The following is a 20,056-nucleotide window of genomic DNA, read 5'->3' as shown; positions in this document are numbered from 1 at the left end:
TTCCCATTTTTGGACCGTTGGTCCCACTACCACATCATAATTCTCCTTACCTCATAATCAACTCCCACTTTAAGCATTCGTAACTTAACCACTTTCAACCTCATCTATTCTTTCTCCTGATTTGACTACTGCCACATGTGTAATGAATTAACTGTATTCTCCTCATTGACTGACCGAAGGTGGCAAAGTTAACTGGACACCTTTGCTTATCAAACCAACTCTTTCACAAATTTACAGGTTTGATCATATTATGTTAACGAGAGATCTTAAGTGAGATAACATACCTGTGGTAAGATGCCTTGATGTTGCATGTTGGAGAGTGAGGTCCTTACTGTGTATTTGCTGCATGTGTTTTTCTCTTTTTTTATTGTCCTCCTTTGATGTTTTTCTTTGATGTGTAAGTAATGGATGGTGATGTTGATGATCCTGCTACTATTTCTAAGCTTTGAAGGAGCTTCTTTGACATTTGGATCTACGTGTTGAAGATGACCACAACCTGTGAATTTATTTTTGTTTTGTGGGATAGGCTGCTACAGGTTTTCCTACAGGATGTCCTGTAGCTGCCTCTCCCCCAACTTTTTATTCATTCCCTCACTTCTGGAGCATGAGGATGGTTTTCATGGGTAGATAAGGGGTCTAGGGATTGGTGAATGAGAGGTATAGCCTTCAGGTGTTGTCCCCTTTTTCTTTGTCTTTATCCTCTTTATTTTTTTTTCTCTGAAAACTGTAATTTTTTGTATTTTTTTTTAAACTAACTGATTGAATGAATTTAGGGGTAATCATGGTGGAGAGAGACATGATGATGAGGTGGTGAAGTAAAAATTTATTTTTTTGACACAAGAAAGTCATCCCCTTGATCTATGGTCACTTTCCTTGGGATTCCCAAGCCACTGTAATTCCAACAAGATCATCCTGTAGGTTTACAAGGAATCATGTAGGTTTACAAGGAATCCTGTAGGTTTACAAGGAATCCTGTAGAAAACATAGAACCCTTGCAAACTAAGCTAGATGTGTCCATAAATGGGGGAAATGATGGGATGATTAAGGATATGGATTGGAGGAATGAAAACATGAACTGTATAGGTCCTTTTGATCCTCTCTTATTGCTCTGATCCTGCTCCTACTAACCTACAAAGCACATTTTCAAAGTTTTCTTTTCTCTCTAATTTTTTTTTTTTTTTTTCCTCCAAGAGGTTTTCATCCTAGAGGTTTTCATCCTAGTTGCTTTCCCTAGGTGCCTCAAAAGAGGTTTTCACCAAGAGATCCTTTTATCTATTTTTTTTGTTTTGTTTTGACACCATTGGGTTGCCTCAAGAGGTTTTCAACCCAATAGTGGGACTCAGGTGCCTCATGGAGGTTTTCACTTGTGTCTCCTTAGTTTTTATCTCTCTCTTTTTCTTTTTCTCCTTTCTCTTTTTTCAGTGACTTGATGGGGTAGAAGTTGAGACTTGCTCCACCACCATCACTGTCTTGTTGATTCCATTAATGAATTCTTTCTTTGACAAGGGCTTCTTGTAGACCTTCAATTTGTTTCCATTGATAAGTAAAGGAATAACCTCTACATCAATGGTTCTTATCTACACTAAACCATTATCATGACATTTCTCTATGACATAAGGCACTAACCATCTAGTCCTTAACTTTCCTTTAAAAACTTTGTATCTAGAATCATACAACAAAGCCTAATAACCTTCTTGAAATTGTTTATCCTTTATGTTCTTGTCATGCCAGATATTCCTTTGAACTTGAGTCACCTTTGTGTGCAGGAGGGCCTGCATTCTAAACTCATATAACCCATTCAGTTGGAGCAATCTCTCTTATTATGCACTGGTGAGATATATATCTAGTTGTGTTGCCATTATTAATGTTTTGTACTCAAATTCAATTAACAACAGGGCCTTCTTCCCATAGACCAACTCATAGGGAGTGAATCCAGTGGTGGTCTTCTAGGTGGTATTGTAGGCCCAAGTGGCCTCAACTAATCTATCTGCCCAATATTTTTTGTTGCTGCTAATCACTTTGGTTAGAATGCCCTCCAGCACTCTGTTGGTCACCTCCACTTGCCCATTAGCTTTTGGGTGGTAAGGAGTGGATGTTCTATGCTTGATCTTGTGTTGGATTAACAAATTTTCAATCATGTGAGATGTAAATTGGCTACCTCGATCATTGACTAGTTCTCTAGGGTACCCAAGCTTATAAAATACATTATAACCACTTTCTCCTCTGTTGTTGCCTTGATTGCCTTGGTTTTAGCCCACTTGGTCAAATAGTCAGTGCACATAATGATGTACTACTTTTTCCTAGATGGAGGGTCAATGGGTCCAATGAAATCCATGCCCTACTTGTCAAATGGCTCGAAAGTCAGTTGAGGTTGCATAGGAATTTCATCCCTTTGGATAGGATTTCCTATACTTTGGCACTGATTACACTAACTATTATACCTTCTCACATCTTGATGAAGAGTGGGCCAATAATACCCAACTTGTAGCACCTTGAATGTTGTCCTCAGGGCTACAAAGTGACCTCCACAAGGCCCATCATGACACGACAGAAGGATGTCAAAGACTTCCTCCTCCCTGACACATCTTCTCAGAATTTGATCTGGGCCTGGTTTGAAGAGGTTACCCCCAATCCAAGTGAATGGGGCACTCTTCCTCACAATCTTTCTTTTCTCTTTGGAGGAAAAATTCGATGGGAACTGTGCGGACACCAAGTAGTTTTATATGTCAGAAAACCATGGAGAGAGAATTGAAATGGTGAATAAGTGTTCATCCAGAAACTAATCATCAAGCATTCCTTCTTCTCCTACAGGCAAAGTTAATCTAGATAAAAAAATCTGCAACAACATTCTCCTTGCATGGTTTATCAATAATAGTTAGATCAAATTGTTGTAATAAAAGTAACCATCTAATAATCCAGGCATTCACATTAGGTTATTCATCAAGTATTTAATTGTATCATGGTCAGTAGGTACAAATTTTTAGAACCTGTAATGTAATGCTTAAATTTATTCAATGAATGCACAACAACTAGGATATCCTTTTCAGTCACTGTGCAGTTCAGTTCGGCCTTTGACAGATTCTTATGGATGAAGTAAATGGCATAAGGTAACTTGTCATCTATCTGGCCTAGAGCTGCTCCTATGGCTTTTTGAGAGCCATCACCATGTATATGGAAAGGAAGGGCCCAATTTGGACCTCGGAGAATAGGCACAGTGCTCAACTTGTCCTTCACGGTTTCTAAGGCCTCTTGACAACGTTTTGACAATAAAAATTCAGATTCTTTGACTAATAACCCAAATAAAGGAGAATCTAACTTGATGAAGTATTTTATGAATCTCTGATAGTATCCATCTAAACCTAGAAAATTTTTGACATCTCTCTATTTTTGTGGAGGTGGGACCCTTTGGATGATGGCTATCTTATTTGGGTCCACCTGCAATCCTTTCTGGGATATTGAATGACCTAGAACAACCCCTGTAGTCATCAAGAACTCACATTTTTTAGGACTAAGGGATAGGTTCATTTCAATCCATTTGTTTAGCACCTTACCTAAGTTGGACAGAGCCTCCTAGAAATCACACCGATAGGGTGTAAAATCATCCATATAAATTTCTATTGCATCATGGACTAGCTCGGAAAAGATACTCAGGACTACTCTTTGGAAAGTGGCAGGAGCATTGCATAGGTCAAAAGGAAGGACCCTATAGGTGAATGTACGCCAAGGAAAAGTGAAGGTGCTTTTATCCTAGTCCTATGGGCTGATTTAGATTTGATTTTACCCACTGAACCCATCTAGGAAAGAGAAAAACGTTTTCCCTACCAGGCCATCTAGCACTTGGTAAATGAAAGGTAGAGGGAAATGGTCTTTCTTTGTTTCTCTATTTAACTTTCTGTAATCGACACAAATCCTCCACTTCTAATTTTTCTTTGGAACCAACACCAAAGGAGAGACCCACTCACTGTCCGAGATAGGGTAAATGAATCTTGCATCTAGCAGCTTTTGCAGTTCTTCTTTGACTATATCCTTGAGAGTTGGATTCATTCTCCTTTGGGGTTGTCGGATTGGTTTGCAATATTCTTTGATATAAATGTCGTGAGTACACACCGAGGAGTGCACTCCCTTCATTTCCTTCTAACTCCAAGAAAAGGCATCCATATGTTCCTTTAGCATGTTGCACAACTTTTCTTCTTGGTGTATAGAAAGAGATGAGTTTATTTTCAAAGTTCTCTCAGGGCTGAATTTTATGGTTTTGACATTGGTGTGGTTTGAATCAACTAAGCATAGATCAATCTAATGGTTGTCCTAGGTTTCCTTTACTACTTCCTCTAAGGACAAGGTGTTGGGAGTTGGACTTTGGAGTATGTGTTCAATCAAATAATCTTCATCAGGTTGTCCTCCTCCCATGGTTGTTTCTAAGGTATAGAGTTGGGTTAAGTAGACTTAATCTTCTTAATCCTCTTCTAGCCATAAAGGTAAGTCATGTTATAAATATGGCTGAGAAGGAGGGTACAAGACTAACTGCTTGGACATATGCCCATTTTGTATAGTCATATTTCCATCCTTGCAGTTGATGTAGGCATCGACAATGGCTAACCATGGCCTCTCAAGGATGAGAGGATAACCAGTAAGCTTGGCCTTAGGATGGAGAACTAGGAAGTCTATAGGGTACTCCCAAGAGTCAATGGAGACCATCAAATCCTCAACAATCCCCTCAGGGATCACTGTGGAATGGTCTACAAGTTGCAAGACTATTGTGGTCTTTCTTAATGAATCATGGAGATTTAGCTTGAGCATGGTGTCCTTAGTCATTACATTAATGGCAGCCCCAAGATTAATCAAAGTGTGTGGTACATTGGTGTCGTTGATGTGAACATCTACTACAAGGCTTCTAGGGTCCAAATACATTGGGAAAATTACCTGCCCCAACATTAATTCAGAGAACTATCCAATGACATTAATGGTAGGGGTGTCTACTTTTCACCTCCCTAGATGTTTGAAGCACTTCTATTTAATAAACTTGTTGTAAATAGGTACATCCTTGATGGATTGGAGAAGTGGAAGTTTGACACATAGATTTTTCAATTCACCTAGAAGTTCATCCTCTTCTGGGGTAGGCTCGACTAGATGAATTAATATCTCAGGAAAGGGTGGTGGATTTACTCTAGGCATGCTTTCCTCTCATTCCTCCTCACTCTCCCTAGGTGGAGGTGGATATTGGTTGTTTGGGAGTACTCTCCTAGGTCTCAGGTTGATTTCCTGAATCTCCACAGCATAATCAGGATAGGATGTCTCTCCATTGTACACTTGTCGTGCCTATCTATTGTTCAGGTTTGGATTTGGCTGGGCATGTATATGAGGTTGTTTAGGTGGATCAGGGTGTAAAAGATGTGGTTGAGTAGGTGGTGAAGGAAATAAAGCTGGAGCATTGTTGTATGGGGGCCTCCACCTCTAGGGTAGTGCATTCCACTGAGGTTGTGGCGGAGCATATGGCTGAAATGACTGGTTGGCCAGTTGGGAATGGTACTGAGGTGAAAAAGACCAAGGAGGAGGTGTAGACCAGGAGAGATGAGTAGGGGGTCCCCAGGAGGGAATGGATGTGGCCTGGTTAGGGTTGTAATATGCATGGGACGACCCTTGCATTCCCTGTTGGTATGGGTGAGGCTCATGAGGTCTCCCTTGATTTATGTAGCAGAGTTGCTTAGCAAGCCCTTGAGTTCCTTGATACACAACTTTTTGTCTAGGTAGAGAAGCGCGCTTGTCTATGGAGCATTTTTCTTCACAGACTGTGCAAATTTCAATTAGATTCAATGGACATTCATTCCTAGGGTGCCTCCTTATAGATCTATGGTAGAAAATGGCTAAGGCTCTCTCGGCTTCCTCCTGCTTTCTCTTGATGTGCATAGTGTCCATCTGTAGGGCAAGGGTTTGCAACATTTCACTCTTGAAATCTTCCAACATATTTCCAATTTCACCTTTGATGGATGTATTGGAAGAGGATGGGTTGGCCATTGGTTGACTACCCCTACCCTTTTTCCTAGTTCCCTAGAATGATTCCTAAAGACAATCTTGATATCTTCATAGGGTAGCTGGTAGATATACCCTCATACTAGCAGGTTTAGGGTATCCATAAGATCTTCCCTTACCCCTCTGAGTAAGACTAGCTTCATTGACTCAGGATCAAGTGTGCACCCAACCCTTTTGTAGCTAAGCTGAAATTTTTCTTCATAATCCTGTAGGGATTCATCATGCCCTAAGGTCATCCTAAATATTTCCTCTTTAGTGTCTTTGGACCTGTAGTAGTCTCGATACTTGTTGTTGAAGGCTTGCTACAAATGAGCCCAGGTTGTGATGCTATCCCTAGGTAAACCCATGAACTAGTGCAAATCTGCATCCTTGAGAGTGGATGGGAATAGTTTCAACTTCTGCTCATCATTGGCATAATCATAAGTTCTGCATATGACAACAAACTCAAACAAGAAAGTGTGTGGATCTTCTGAGGTTAGGCCATGGAAATGAGGAAGAGTAGAGGGGCTTATGTTTTTCATCTTGGTATCCCCATTAGTTTCTATCATGGGAAAGGAACACTCAATTCTTTCTTTATCTCCTCTGTCATTTCTATTTTTAGCCATTAGGTCAGTTAGAATGGGTTCACCTTCTTCTTCCCCCACTATAGGCTCTTCAAATATCTCTGTTTTTTCACCTAAGGGGTCCTCAAATTCACAACCATCGAAGAAGAGGGAAGGTTGGTTGTTTGAAGTGGTGGGGGTATTTGGTAGAAAATTTCCTAAGTTATCCCTATTCCTAGGAGGCATGAAAGAAGTGTTTTTGTTTTGTTTTGTGTTTTTTCAATCTTTGAGAATAATTGTAGAATTGAAATCACAAACTAAATGGATACTAACTGACTGAATGAAAAATAACTAATTGAATGAAATCTCAATTGCAGAATGGAAAAGAAAGAAAACTAAAGTACAATTACTTTTGCAGCAATGAAAATAATAGTAGAATATCGGAGATAAGAAATGGAAGAAAGAAATAAAAAATCACATCTTACTCAGACACCTCCCGACAACGACACCAAAAAGTGATGAGCACCAGTATTGTAGCAAGAATGCTACAACTCCTGGGGCTACCAACTTTACTTTATCAACCCCGGGTTTGTACAAAATTGTAGGTGACAGTAGGTCCACTCTTTTTCATTGCTAAGTTGGTGATAGACCACTTATCATTTTTAAATCCAGACTTCTATTGATTCATAAGAAGCTTGATTACCAATGAGAAAAAAAGGGAAATTTTCACTCAAGGAAATCTTGTCTATTGTAGTAAGGAAAAGACTAAAATCAAATGCTAAACACACCATTCATATAACTAACTGTTAAGAGGCCTTGCCTCAAAATAATTCTAAGTTATAATAGGTGCAATCCTACTATCCTAAGCATTCAATTTGAAACATCCAAACATTATACTATTGTGCATGTAAATGAACAAAATAACTTTTTTTCCTTTTTTCATTTTTGTGTGAAAATGTGAATGCTAACTTCTCTTGGTGGCGTGGTAGGAGGATTAGGGATGATGGTGAATGGTCAGATGTCTTGGGAGGCAAGTAGGGGTCTTATCCTATCTCCCTAGGGGATTTTTCTACAATTTGGCCTCAAAACATGCCACAAAAGGTCAACCTACATGATGTCCTAATGTGCCTTATAGGATGTCCTAATGCTCCTACAAGATGCCCTGTATTCCTACAGGATGCAACCGAGAGAAAGAGGAGGGATTTGGAAGGTGATGTAAGGCTTAGGGAAGGTGAATGGTGAGATAAATGAGGCAAAGGAGTGGCTAGGACTCCTTCAGAGCTCAAAATAGAGTCTGTGAGATGGTTGGATTTTCTCAACAAGCTTGGAGAAGTATTCTTATGGAATGATGAATTTGGTTAAGGATTTAGTGGAAAAAGAGTGACGATCATGGATGGATGAGGTTAGGATGGGGTTGTTGGTTGTTGAAAATTGGCAACAAGAAATTGCTAGAAATAGAAGTGTTAAAAATAGCATTGCTAAAAATAGTAGTTTGGGCATCAGTGCTGGATTGGGCAATAGGGAATGAAAAATGGAAGTGCTAAAAATACAAGTTCTATTTTTAGCAGTGCAATATGGATTCCTATTTTAGTCAGTCCCTGGACTAGAAATAGGAAGTAAAATTTGAATTTGGTCTTACCAATAGTTTGAATATTAGTTAATTAATTCAGTTTGAGTTAATTAGTTAAGGAAAATCAAATTTGAAGTCTTAGTGAGAACATGCAATAATTTCTCCGCTGATTGGGGAATGTGTCCTTGATTTGCTCCACTGATTGAGGAATTAAGGATGAGTTCTATATTGAGAGGATCAGTTGACTTAGTTTAACTTAGTCAAGTCCAGTTAGCTTAATTTAACAAGTTGTTAAATTAATGAGATTCAATTTTTTGATGCTTGCATGCATGTGACAACTGGTATTTTCATATAACTGAGTATTCACTCATGGGTAACTGATGCATGGTAGTTTAGACAGACACCCAGTTGAGATTAGATGAGGGAAAGTATACTATCAGTTGTTAGGATATTCCTAGTGAATATTCCTTGCATGAGGAAGGAATATTATTCCTTCTAGTACTGCGTAGTTGGACGTGAGGTGACAACAGGTATGATTTTGCCAATTCACACATGTTATGTAATTGGACCCCAATCAAAACTGCGCAAGGAAATAGGGGCTTGGAGGACTTGTGGAGCCTATATATACAGGCCTAGATAGTCCATGAGCTACATCATCAGAGTACAAAGAGAGCAGGATAGCTTTTGAGCTGATTCTTTTTGTATGTTGTTGAGGATTTCCACTTGATTGATAATACAGAGATGGGGTTTTAGGTTGGTGCTTTTCCCAGATAAATTCTTCTGTGTTATGTGTGATTGATTCCTTCTTATCAGTTATGTGTGTTCATGCTTGATGTTGCTCATGTTCAATTAAGCTTCCGCAAAGTTTATGGTAGATATAGATCTAGTATTATGATTTAGTACATTGCATATATTAGTTTGATCTGCAGGTGAAATTTCTACATGATATTAGTGAGCTAGCTAATTTGTAGAGAAAATTCTACATGGTATCGGAGCACAGGTGATCAAGGAAGAACAATATACAAGCAAGAATAATTTTGTGGTTTCTAGATATAGATATCGAGTTCTTATCACATTTTATATTTCATCAATGGCGTTCTATGGTTTGAGGCTTGAGTATGCATTGGATGGTAGCTCTAACTATATAGCCTGGAAAGATCGCATGGAGGCAATATTAGAGGATAATGGGGTGAAGGACTTCATTGATCAAGAAGTCCCCAAGCCCTCAGGATCTAATGACCAAGAGTTGGCTGAATGGAGGAAATGTGTGGCTAGAGCTAGGAGAATCATCCTAGAGGGAGTTCGAGATCACATAGTCTTGAGCCTCCATGGGAAGGAGACTCCATTTTTGATGTGTAAAAAATTGAAAGATCTTTATCAGAATAGCAGTGATCAAAGGAAGTTGGCACTGAAGGACAAACTTCGAAAGATCAAGTGTGCAAAGGGTGACACGATCTCTATGTATCTGACCAAGCTCACCTCATGCAGGGATGAGCTTGCAAGTGTAGGGGTCATGATAGTTGGTGATGACATGGTGAGTCTTGCACTCCTCAGACCTCCTAAGAGCTGGCATAGTTACCCAGACTTGGTTAATGGAAGAGAGAAATTGTCAGATTGGGAATGACTATGGTTGGATTTGATGCAGGAGGAGATAAAACGGAGCACCAGAGATGGTTCTTCATGCATGGAGGATGAAGAGAACTGTGCCTTAGCAAGTAAGGCAAAGAAGAGGAGGGAGAAGGTTTCTCTTCTTGAATCTAGTTCTTCCCATGGTGGGAAGAATGTTGACAAATAAAAAGTATGATGCTTTCGTTGTCATTAGGTGGGCCATTTTGTTACAAATTGTCCACTAAGGAAATCTAAGAAGGGATCTGGGGAAGGATCTAAAGGTGAGGCACTTGCTTCACAATTCGAGTTGGATTTCACACTCTTCACATGAATGGTTTCATCCATGGTGGTAAATGGTTGGTTTCTTGATAGTGGAGCTTCTTTCCACATGACAGGTGACAAGAGTTTGTTCAGTACTTTGGAGGAGAAAGATCTCTAGATACTCATAGCGATGGGTAATGATGAAAAGTATAGTGTCTTAGGTGTAGGAACGGTTATTTTTCAGAGGGATCATGGAGCTCACCTTACCTTGACCAATGTCAAGTATGTACCGAGTGTTAGCGCTTGAAATTTCACCTCAGGCTGAGAAAGGTAAACCTCAAGGCAACATCAAACCATTTAACCTCGTAGCTAGCCCTACGGGGCAGGAGAAGGCTCTCTCCGGTCTATCTCGGTAAAATCTTCAATAGATGAGATGACCAATAGGGTAACACTGATATTAGGCTAGTAAACTGATCAAAAGGTTGATTTGGGGTTTTTTAGGGTTTTTGGTGGAAAATTGAGGAGAGGGCAATTTTGGGTGCGGGGATTGGACACAGTTTCTGCAGGGAGTTCTTTGGGGCGAGGTAGGAGACAGTATTGATGCCTTTGATTTGAGGTAGATGGTTAGGAATGATAGGTGAGGAGCTAAAGAGAGCAAACAATAACTTTGAATTCTCTTTAGATAGTAGAAAACATTGAAATTAAGCAAACTTAAAAGCAGAGCATGGCAGGCATGAATTCTTACTTTAACACTTCATTTGTTTAATGTGCAGAAATAAAAGAAAGGAAATGAGTCACATAACAAGCTTACAAGTACATTGCAAAACACACCATCAACACATGAGTCCACAAGAATCCCAAAGAGGACTGCAAAACCCTGGTCTTCCTTAGCCAAAAATTGCAGAGATACAGTGAATAATACAATGATAGTTTCTCCCTCAAGAGTCCAACCATGAAAATGAGCAAGAAAGTACATAATATAGATGATCTAACCTCTTTCCCTGCCTCCATGGGTCGAGCTCACTATCCTAGGAGCTGTTTCAACCACTTCTAAACTAAGCACTACAAACTAGGCAGTCAAAACAACTTGCCTCTATAAGCTAGGAAACCAATTCATTCATTTAATATTTACCCTTTTCATGAATGAATCTTCTAGAAATGTTACATAAGAGTAAAAGTGTCTTAAAAGTACAATAATTACATCAAAGAGAATCATAATTCACCCCAAAAAGTCAAACTGGGTCAAACTGCGTTTTTCTGAGCTGTACAGTGCATTTTGGAAAAATTTGCCTGACGGGTCGCGCGCCCCTGCCTGACGGGTTGCGCACCTTTGGAGCCACTTTTGGGGCACTTGCAGGTGTCCAAATTGGGAAAGAGTAGGCTTTTTGGAAAGGTCTATGAGTATACTTTCCAACCCAACTGGAATTTTTGAATTTGGAATTCATTTTCCCTGCCAAAAATCAAATCTCCCAAGACTTCTTTCTGCAATTCAAAAAAGTGGCAGAAAGTCATTTTTTGCTAGTTTTTTGACTTTCTGGAGGCCCAAAACTTCATAAAATCTCAATTCCATTGATGAGAATATGTAACTTCTCATGAAAAATCTGGAAATGCTGAGTTTTTGTCAAATGGAGTTGCCAAGATGAAGGGTCGCGCGGGGGGTGAGACCCGTTAATGGAGAAAACCTGTAAATTGCAAAAAATTCACAAATGACAAAATTTTCTCCAAATTTCTTGAAATTTGCACTGGGAGTCCCCAATCAAGTACCATGCTCATTCAAAGAGGCTTTTACCAAAATCTGGAGTGGATCGGGCATTTTCCTTCGTTTTTGTGCTTTGGCCAACCGTCCTTGGAGCACCTTCGTTCTCGCCGGTATTTTTGACATTTCTTTAAAACCATGACACCTGTGCAAAAAGTGAAGGAGGTGTTTATTCCTTGGCATGTTGTGGACAAAAACCTCTCTCCGTTTTCCAAAATTCATCTTTTATTGCTCTGGAACATCATTTGAGTGCGACTTGTCCCGATGTGTGAAACAAGGAATTTTGTCGAAATGGAGCGAAATGAAGGGAATAGGGGGCTTCTAAATTCTTGGGGAAATTTTTGGAAGTAGGGAGGGATGTTAGGAAGTAGGGGAAAGTGGAATCTTAGAGATTGAGGGAGGGGAAGGGGTCCAAAAGGGCAAAACACAGGCCCAACCTAGAAAATTGCCCGGTTGTAGCTAGAAACTAGGGTTTGTGCAAAAATGAGGAATTTGGCGGATCTAAGGGATGGGAAGTGTTTGATAAGGTACTTTAAGGATAGGGGAAGGTGTATGAACATCAGGAAATAGGTTTTGCCGGTGATTTGACCATCCAAGAGAAATTGCCTTCAAAACCCTAGGAGAGGGAAATGACCTTGCCTAGGCACAACTGAAGCATGAATAAGGTGTAACATGACCCAATGGAACCTAATATGATGATAGCAACCCTCTGAATGATGATAGGCTCAGCTGAATGATGACATGGACTGACATTTGGACAACTTTGAAAAGTGTGAAAGCAAACCCTAGACCTAATGCCTAGTGACCAAATTTTGCTTGAAGACTCACTGAAATGACAAAATGTGACCTTGACACTTCAAAATCACTTTGTAATAGCATATTTGATCACTGGAGGAAGGCTGGAAAGACTGAAACTAACATTGGCTCCAATGGGGATGGTAGCTCCTTGGAGGTGCCAAGAACCTTAGACCTCTGGGAGAGCAGACCAGTGCCTTACAATCATTGGGCAATGGAGTCATTATTTTGAACGGAGAACACAAAACCTTTGACACATTTATTGAATGAAAACTTGACTAAAAAGTGACTGAAACTTAACTAAAACTTGACTCAAACTGACTTGATGACAAATTGAAATGATGGAAAAACTTGACTCTAACAAACTAACTCAAGACATGAACTTAAAATTTAAAACTTGATGGCAGTACATAACCGCCTATGTTTCTTACAAGACAACCTACCATCAAACTATATCATAATGCCAATGAAACCAATCAAGAAGATGGCTTCTTGATTGATTCTCCTAATCAGATATCATGATCAACAATAGATACTGGTAACTGGGCATCCAAAAACATAGTTGACCATGATCTCCTTCATCACTGAACATCACAATAAACACTGTCACTGCTGGCTGCAACAAACTTGCTAGAGGATCGTGAAAAACATGAAGATTTGCCATTGCCACCTTTTGCTGAAAGAACAAGTAATCCTTTATTTCAAATTTTGATCTGCCTTCATCATGTGCTTCAGTAAAAGTATGCTCATGGGCTTCAAAAAACTCTGAACAAATGGATGAGCAGATCTCTTCTTGGAAAGACATTTCAGCACATGAAACATATGAAGAATCTGAAAGGAAATCCTGAATGTTTTGATCTTCTGTGGTGTGAATGTGCTGTAGGTCATTTGTATATGACATGAGGGCTAGGTTATCCTGTTCCTTATTACATTCATCAATCATAATAGAAGAAACTTCAGATGGTCCTTGAAGCACAAGATGATCATTTATATCATCTACCACAAATTCATGCAGAAAAACGTTTTCACTTGCTTGAGCAAAGATCTCACCTTGTTGTTCATGAGCTGACTGAATGACCTCCTCATGAAGATCTAGTTCCGGTGAGGTGGGAGCACTTAGATTTGTAACTTCGTTTTCTTCATGCCAGCTAATCTCAACAGTCGAGTTCTTCTTTATAGGATTCAACACAAGGTATTCTTGGTCACCATGATCTGAATTTTGATCTGAAATAGCTGAGTTGACTGCATTACATTCTAAAATTGAATCTTGGCTACCCTGCACGCTGTCTTCTTCTGTGGGCAGATCTGAAACAAGCTCTTCTCTTTCATCAATTACAGCCATATGGCCATCTTCAACCTGCTGATCTTGACAAGTATCCTCTAAGATTTCTATGTGCTGCTGAAACGGCTTTTCATACAGGGCTTCCATGATCTCTTCATCCATGAAATTATCATCTTCATAAAACTTCTCAAGGCTTTCAATAAAACTATAGGCATGCTTGCAACAGTCTTGAACTAAATTCAATGATGGATAAGAGTCCTTATATCTTTCAATGAACATAGCATGAAAATCCTTTAAACAGTAAATACAAGCAGGCGGCAAACTTTCATACCATGATTGGGCTTCACCTTCCAGAGTGGCCAGGAATATCTTCATTAAGCAATCTTCAGGAAAATCCACCTTCAACTTGCGAATATGCATGTGAAATCTAACTAGATGTAAAGCAGCATCCTTCTTACCATCATCATTAAATATAGGCAAATTCCTTGACCAATCTACCTTCAGAATTTTATTTGGAAAACCTGGAATGTGATCTCGGCTCAAGGGAGCATATCTTCTTGCAATCCGATCCATCTTGAAAATCTCAAAGCTACTAATCTCTCTGCAGTGAAGTCACCATGAAGCATTGATCTCTGGAGTTTTCAGTGAAGGAGTCGCCAGTGAATGATTTCAGCCTTTCAAGTGTCTGATCGTTGTCCACAATCAACAATCAGATCTGAACTTGATACATGTACTGGGGTGAAATGCAAATGAAGTGGACGTATTCACAAGCTCACGGAGATTGACTGAAGCAGCGTTTATCTACTAACGTTTATGCAAAGCAAAAGCGTTTCGAAGGCTACCTGGCATAACTTTAGGCTCCGTCTAAGACTTATGAAACACACACATCAATCCACAAACAAGTTAGTTCTCCCCAGTATGGTCGCCAGTATGTTAGCGCTTGAAATTTCACCTCAGGTTGAGAAAGGTAAACCTCAAGGCAACATCAAACCATTTAACCTCGTAGCTAGCCCTACGGGGCAGGAGAAGGCTCTCTCCGGTCAATCTCGGTAAAATCTTCAATAGATGAGATGACCAATAGGGTAACACTGATATTAGGCTAGTAAACTGATCAAAAGGTTGATTTGGGGTTTTTTAGGGTTTTTGGTGGCAAATTGAGGAGAGGGCACTTTTGGGTGCGGGGATTGGACACTGTTTCTGCAGGGAGTTCTTTGGGGCGAGGTAGGAGACAGTATTGATGCCTTTGATTTGAGGTAGATGGTCAGGAATGAAAGGTGAGGAGCTAAAGAGAGCAAACAATAACTTTGAATTCTCTTTAGACAGTAGAAAACATTGAAATTAAACAAACTTAAAAGCAGAGCATAGCAGGCATGAATTCTTACTTTAACACTTCATTTGTTTAATGTGCAGAAATAAAAGAAAGGAAATGAGTCACATAACAAGCTTACAAGTACATTTCGAAACACACCATCAACACATGAGTCCACAAGAATCCCAAAGAGGACTGCAAAACCCTGGTCTTCCTTAGCCAAAAATTGCATAGATACAGTGAATAATACAATGATAGCTTCTCCCTCAAGAGTCCAACCATGAAAATGAGAAAGAAAGTACATAATATAGATGATATAACCTCTTTCCCTGCCTCCATGGGTCGAGCTCACTATCCTAGGAGCTGTTTCAACCACTTCTAAACTAAGCACTACAAACTAGGCAGTCAAAACAACTTGCCTCTATAAGCTAGGAAACCAATTCATTCATTTAATATTTACCCTTTTCATGAATGAATATTCTAGAAATGTTACATAAGAGTAAAAGTGTCTTAAAAGTGCAATAATTACATCAAAGAGAATCATAATTCACCCCAAAAAGTCAAACTGGGTCAAACTACGTTTTTCTGAGCTGTACAGTGAATTTTGGAAAAATTTGCCTGACGGGTTGCGCGCCTTTGGAGCCACTTTTGGGGCACTTGAAGGTGTCCAAATTGGGCAAGAGTAGGCTTGTTGGAAAGGCCTGTGAGTCGAATTTCCAACCCAACTGGAATTTTTTAATTTTGAATTCATTTGCCCTGTCAAAAATTATTCTCCCAAGACTGCTTTCTGCAATTTAAAAAAGTGGCAGAAAGTCATTTTTTGCTAGTTTTTTGACTTTCTGGAGGCCCAAAACTTCATAAAATCTCAATTCCATTGATGAGCATATGTAACTTCTCATGAAAAATCTGGAAATGATGAGTTTTTGTCAAATGGAGTTGCCAAGATGAAGGGTCGCGCGGGGGGTGAGACCCGTTAATGGAGAAAACCTGTAAATTGCACAAAAAAATCACAAATGACAAAATTTTCTCCAAATTTCTTGAAATTTGGGCTGGGAGTCCCCAATCAAGTACCATGCTCATTAAAAGAGGTTTTGACCAAAATTTGGAGTGGATCGGGCGTTTTCCTTTGTTTTTGAGCTTTGGCCAACCGTCCTTGGAGCACCTTCGTTCTCGCCGGTATTTTTGACATTTCTTTAAAACCATGACACCTGTACAAAAAGTGAAGGAGGTTTTTCTCCTTGGCATGTTTTGGACAAAAACCTCTCTCCGTTTTCCAAAACTCATCTTTTATTGCTCTGGAACATCATTTGAGTGCGACTTGTCCCGATGTGTGAAACAAGGAATTTTGTCGAAATGGAGCGAAATGAAGGGAATAGGGGGCTTCTAAATTCTTGGGGAAATTTTTGGAAGTAGGGAGGGATGTTAGGAAGTAGGGGAAAGTGGAATCTCAGAGATTGAGTGAGGGGAAGGGGTCCAAAAGGGCAAAACACAGGCCCAACCTAGAAAATTGCCAGGTTGTAGCTAGAAACTAGGGTTTGTGCAAAAATGAGGAATTTGGCGGATCTAAAGGATGGGAAGTGTTTTTTAAGGTACTTTAAGGATAGGGGAAGGTGTATGAACATCAGGAAACAAGTTTTGCCGGTGATTTGACCATCCAAGAGAAATTGCCTTCAAAACCCTAGGAGAGGGAAATGACCTTGCCTAGGCACAACTGAAGCATGAATAAGGTGTAACATGACCCAATGGAACCTAATATGATGATAGCAACCCTCTGAATGATTATAGGCTCAGCTGAATGATGACATGGACTGACATTTGGACAACTTTGAAAAGTGTGAAAGCAAAACCTAGACCTAATGCCTAGTGACCAAATTTTGCTTGAAGACTCACTGAAATGACAAAATTTGACCTTAACACTTCAAAATCACTTTGTAAGAGCATATTTGATCACTGGAGGAAGGTTGGAAATACTGACACTAACACCAGGACTGAAGAGAAACTTGGTGTCGATTGCGATGCTGGAAGACAAAGGCTATGATGTAGTCTTCATTAAGGGAAAGGTTTTCCTTAGACACATCATCACTAGACAAGTGAAGCAAATTAGTTTGCAGGTTAAGAACGTGTATTCTCTTGAGGTTCAAGATGCATGCAAAGCCTTAAGCAACAAGGCAACTGATGGAGACTTGGTGTTTGAGAGGGAGAGTAAATTACCTCTCAACATGCAGCGCTGGAAGAAGTCTCAGATGATTATGGAAGAGCTACGATTGGTGAAGCAGCTTCAGGAGGTTGTGGAGCAGCCACAATAGGGGAAACTGAGAGGAGATCATGTAGAGACATCTACTCAGTAGGGCGAAACTTCGAGCCTAGTGGGCTGAGGGATCACATGAAGTCATACTTCCAGGTAGGAGGTGGGGTGATGTAGAGTGATCGTCCCAAGGATGGGGGGCAGGATCCTTGAGGTACCCAACCTCTTGGATGAGACCTTGCTATAGGAGCCCCAATGTGGAGTAGTAGGAACTAACTGATTGGGTAGAGACAAATGCGGATGAAGTGGCAAAGAGAGCTACAGTGCAGGGAATCCCAGGACAGCACGGAGCATGTAGACTGCAACAATGCGAGAGGCACAAGTGTGTTGCACAGTGTAGGGTAGCACATAGAAGGGTGCAACGGTACAAGATGCATGGAGATGTTGCAGTAGCGCAGAGGTCAGAGAGGAAGCACTTGTCATCAGTAGGTAGAGCTTTAGCATCAGAGTATGTTTCTAGCCCAACGAAGAGGTTAGTTGGTAGTTTTTTTGTTCTGAGAGTTGTTGGAGCAGCCACACTTGGTAGATGTGTTGCATGCAGAACATTTCAGAGGTACATGATCGAGTTCGAGAGGAAGCCTTTCTTGTTGAGAGGGAGTGTTGAAAATTGGCAACAAGAAATTGCTAAAAATAGAACTGCTAAAAATAGCACTACTAAAAATAGCAGTTTGGGCATCAATGTTGGATTGGGAAACAGGGAATGAAAAATGGAAGTGCTAAAAATAGAAGTTCTATTTTTAGCAGAGCAATATGGATTCCTATTTTAGTCAGTCCCTATACTAGAAATAGGAAGCAAAATTTGAATTTGGTCTTACCAGTAGTTTGAATATTAATTAATTAATTCAATTTGAGTTAATTAGTTAAGGAAAATCAAACTTGAAGTCTTTGTGAGAACATGCCATAATTTCTCGACTGATTATGGAATGTGTCCTTGATTTTCTCCACTGATTGAGGAATTAAGGATGAGTTCTATATTGAGAGGATCAGTTGACTTAGTTTAACTTAGTCAAGTCCAGTTAGATTAATTTAACAAGTTGTTCAATTAATGAGATTCAGATAACTGAGTATTCACTCATGGATAACTAATGCATGACAGTTCAGATAGAGACCCAGTTGAGATCAGATGAGGGATAGTATACTATCAGTTGCTAGGATATTCCTAGTGAATATTCCTTGCATGAGGAAGGAATATTATTCCTTCTAGTACTGTGTAGTTGGACCTAAGGTGACAACAAGTATGATTTGGAAAATTCACACATGTTATGTAATTGAACCCCAATCAAAATTGCACAAGGAAATAGGGGCTTGGAGGACTTGTGGAGCCTATATACACAAGACTAGATAGTCCATGAGCTACATCATCAGAGAACAAAGAGAGCAAGATAGCTTTTGAGCTGATTATTTTTGTATGTTGTTGAGGATTTCCACTTGATTGATAATACATAGATGGGGTTTTAGGCTGGTGCTTTTCTCGGATAAATACTTCTATGTTATATGTGATTGGTTCCTTCTTATCAGTTATATGTGTTCATGCTTGATGTTTCTTATGTTCAATTAAGCTTCTGCAAAGTTTATGGTAGATGTAGATCTAGTATTATGCTTTAGTACATTGCATATATCAGTTTGATCTGCAGGTGAAATTTCTACATGATATCAGTGAGCTCACTGATTTGTAGAGAAATTTCTACATTGGTCATGAAATATCTTTGTACTGTTGAAACTCCTACACTACATCAGTCATTGACATTTATCCATAAATCATGTAAAAAAGAAGGATTTCAATTAACTAAGGAAAAATAGAATTCTATTATCTAGTTGCCTATTTCATGCATGGTATAACTTGCTGAATAATGTGAAACCTTTATGAGATCTAATGCAAGGCCGAAGACCTCAGAAATGGAAATTAAATCCTGTTCTTGAAAACTAGTAAAATGATGGCCTAAGCAATAGAAAACCCTAAATTCCATGAGAAATCAGAATTCAGTCTTCTTGGGGCTGCATAGGATTTCTTTCCTCAAACCATGTTCCCTAAAGGGAGGAGTGAGGCCAAATCCACCTACTAACAACTTATTTATATTCCTTTATATTCCTAAGCTACTCTTGAAGCAATGCACAAATGGACGAAAACTAATCAAATCCACAACTACTTGCAATGGAATAATGCTAATGACAATTCAACCATTAATCTAAGAAATCAACTAAACATACAAATACAAGAAGAGGAGCCTTTGCTTCTAGGGTTGGGCCCTAACCTAAGAGATTCAGCCCTCTGAGTCAAGTTAGTGTTGGATCAAGGAAATGCTCATTCTCATTATCAAATCAGAAAATTACATAACAATGTCTTCCACAAGTCTTGAACTTGAAATATGCTTAGTTGTTTTACATCAAAAATTTGAATCCTAATGAGGCTCTAGGCCTCCTTATTTATACAACTGAAGCCTCCAACAACTTCCTTAAATATAGGGAGGCTCGGCTCCCAAATGCAAGATTAAATGGATCTTTAACTGTCACTTGATTGACTGCCTTTTGATCTTCATGACTTCACTACTTGTAACTCCGAGCTAATGTGATTTGATGGAGGAATATTCGAATGAGTAAGGA

The sequence above is a fragment of the Pinus tabuliformis genome, chromosome 2_2 (assembly GCF_031772625.1).
Source record: "Pinus tabuliformis cultivar Carrire ecotype Pingquan chromosome 2_2, CPIR1, whole genome shotgun sequence".
NCBI lineage: Eukaryota > Viridiplantae > Streptophyta > Pinopsida > Pinales > Pinaceae > Pinus > Pinus tabuliformis.
This window is presented reverse-complemented; position numbering follows the sequence as displayed.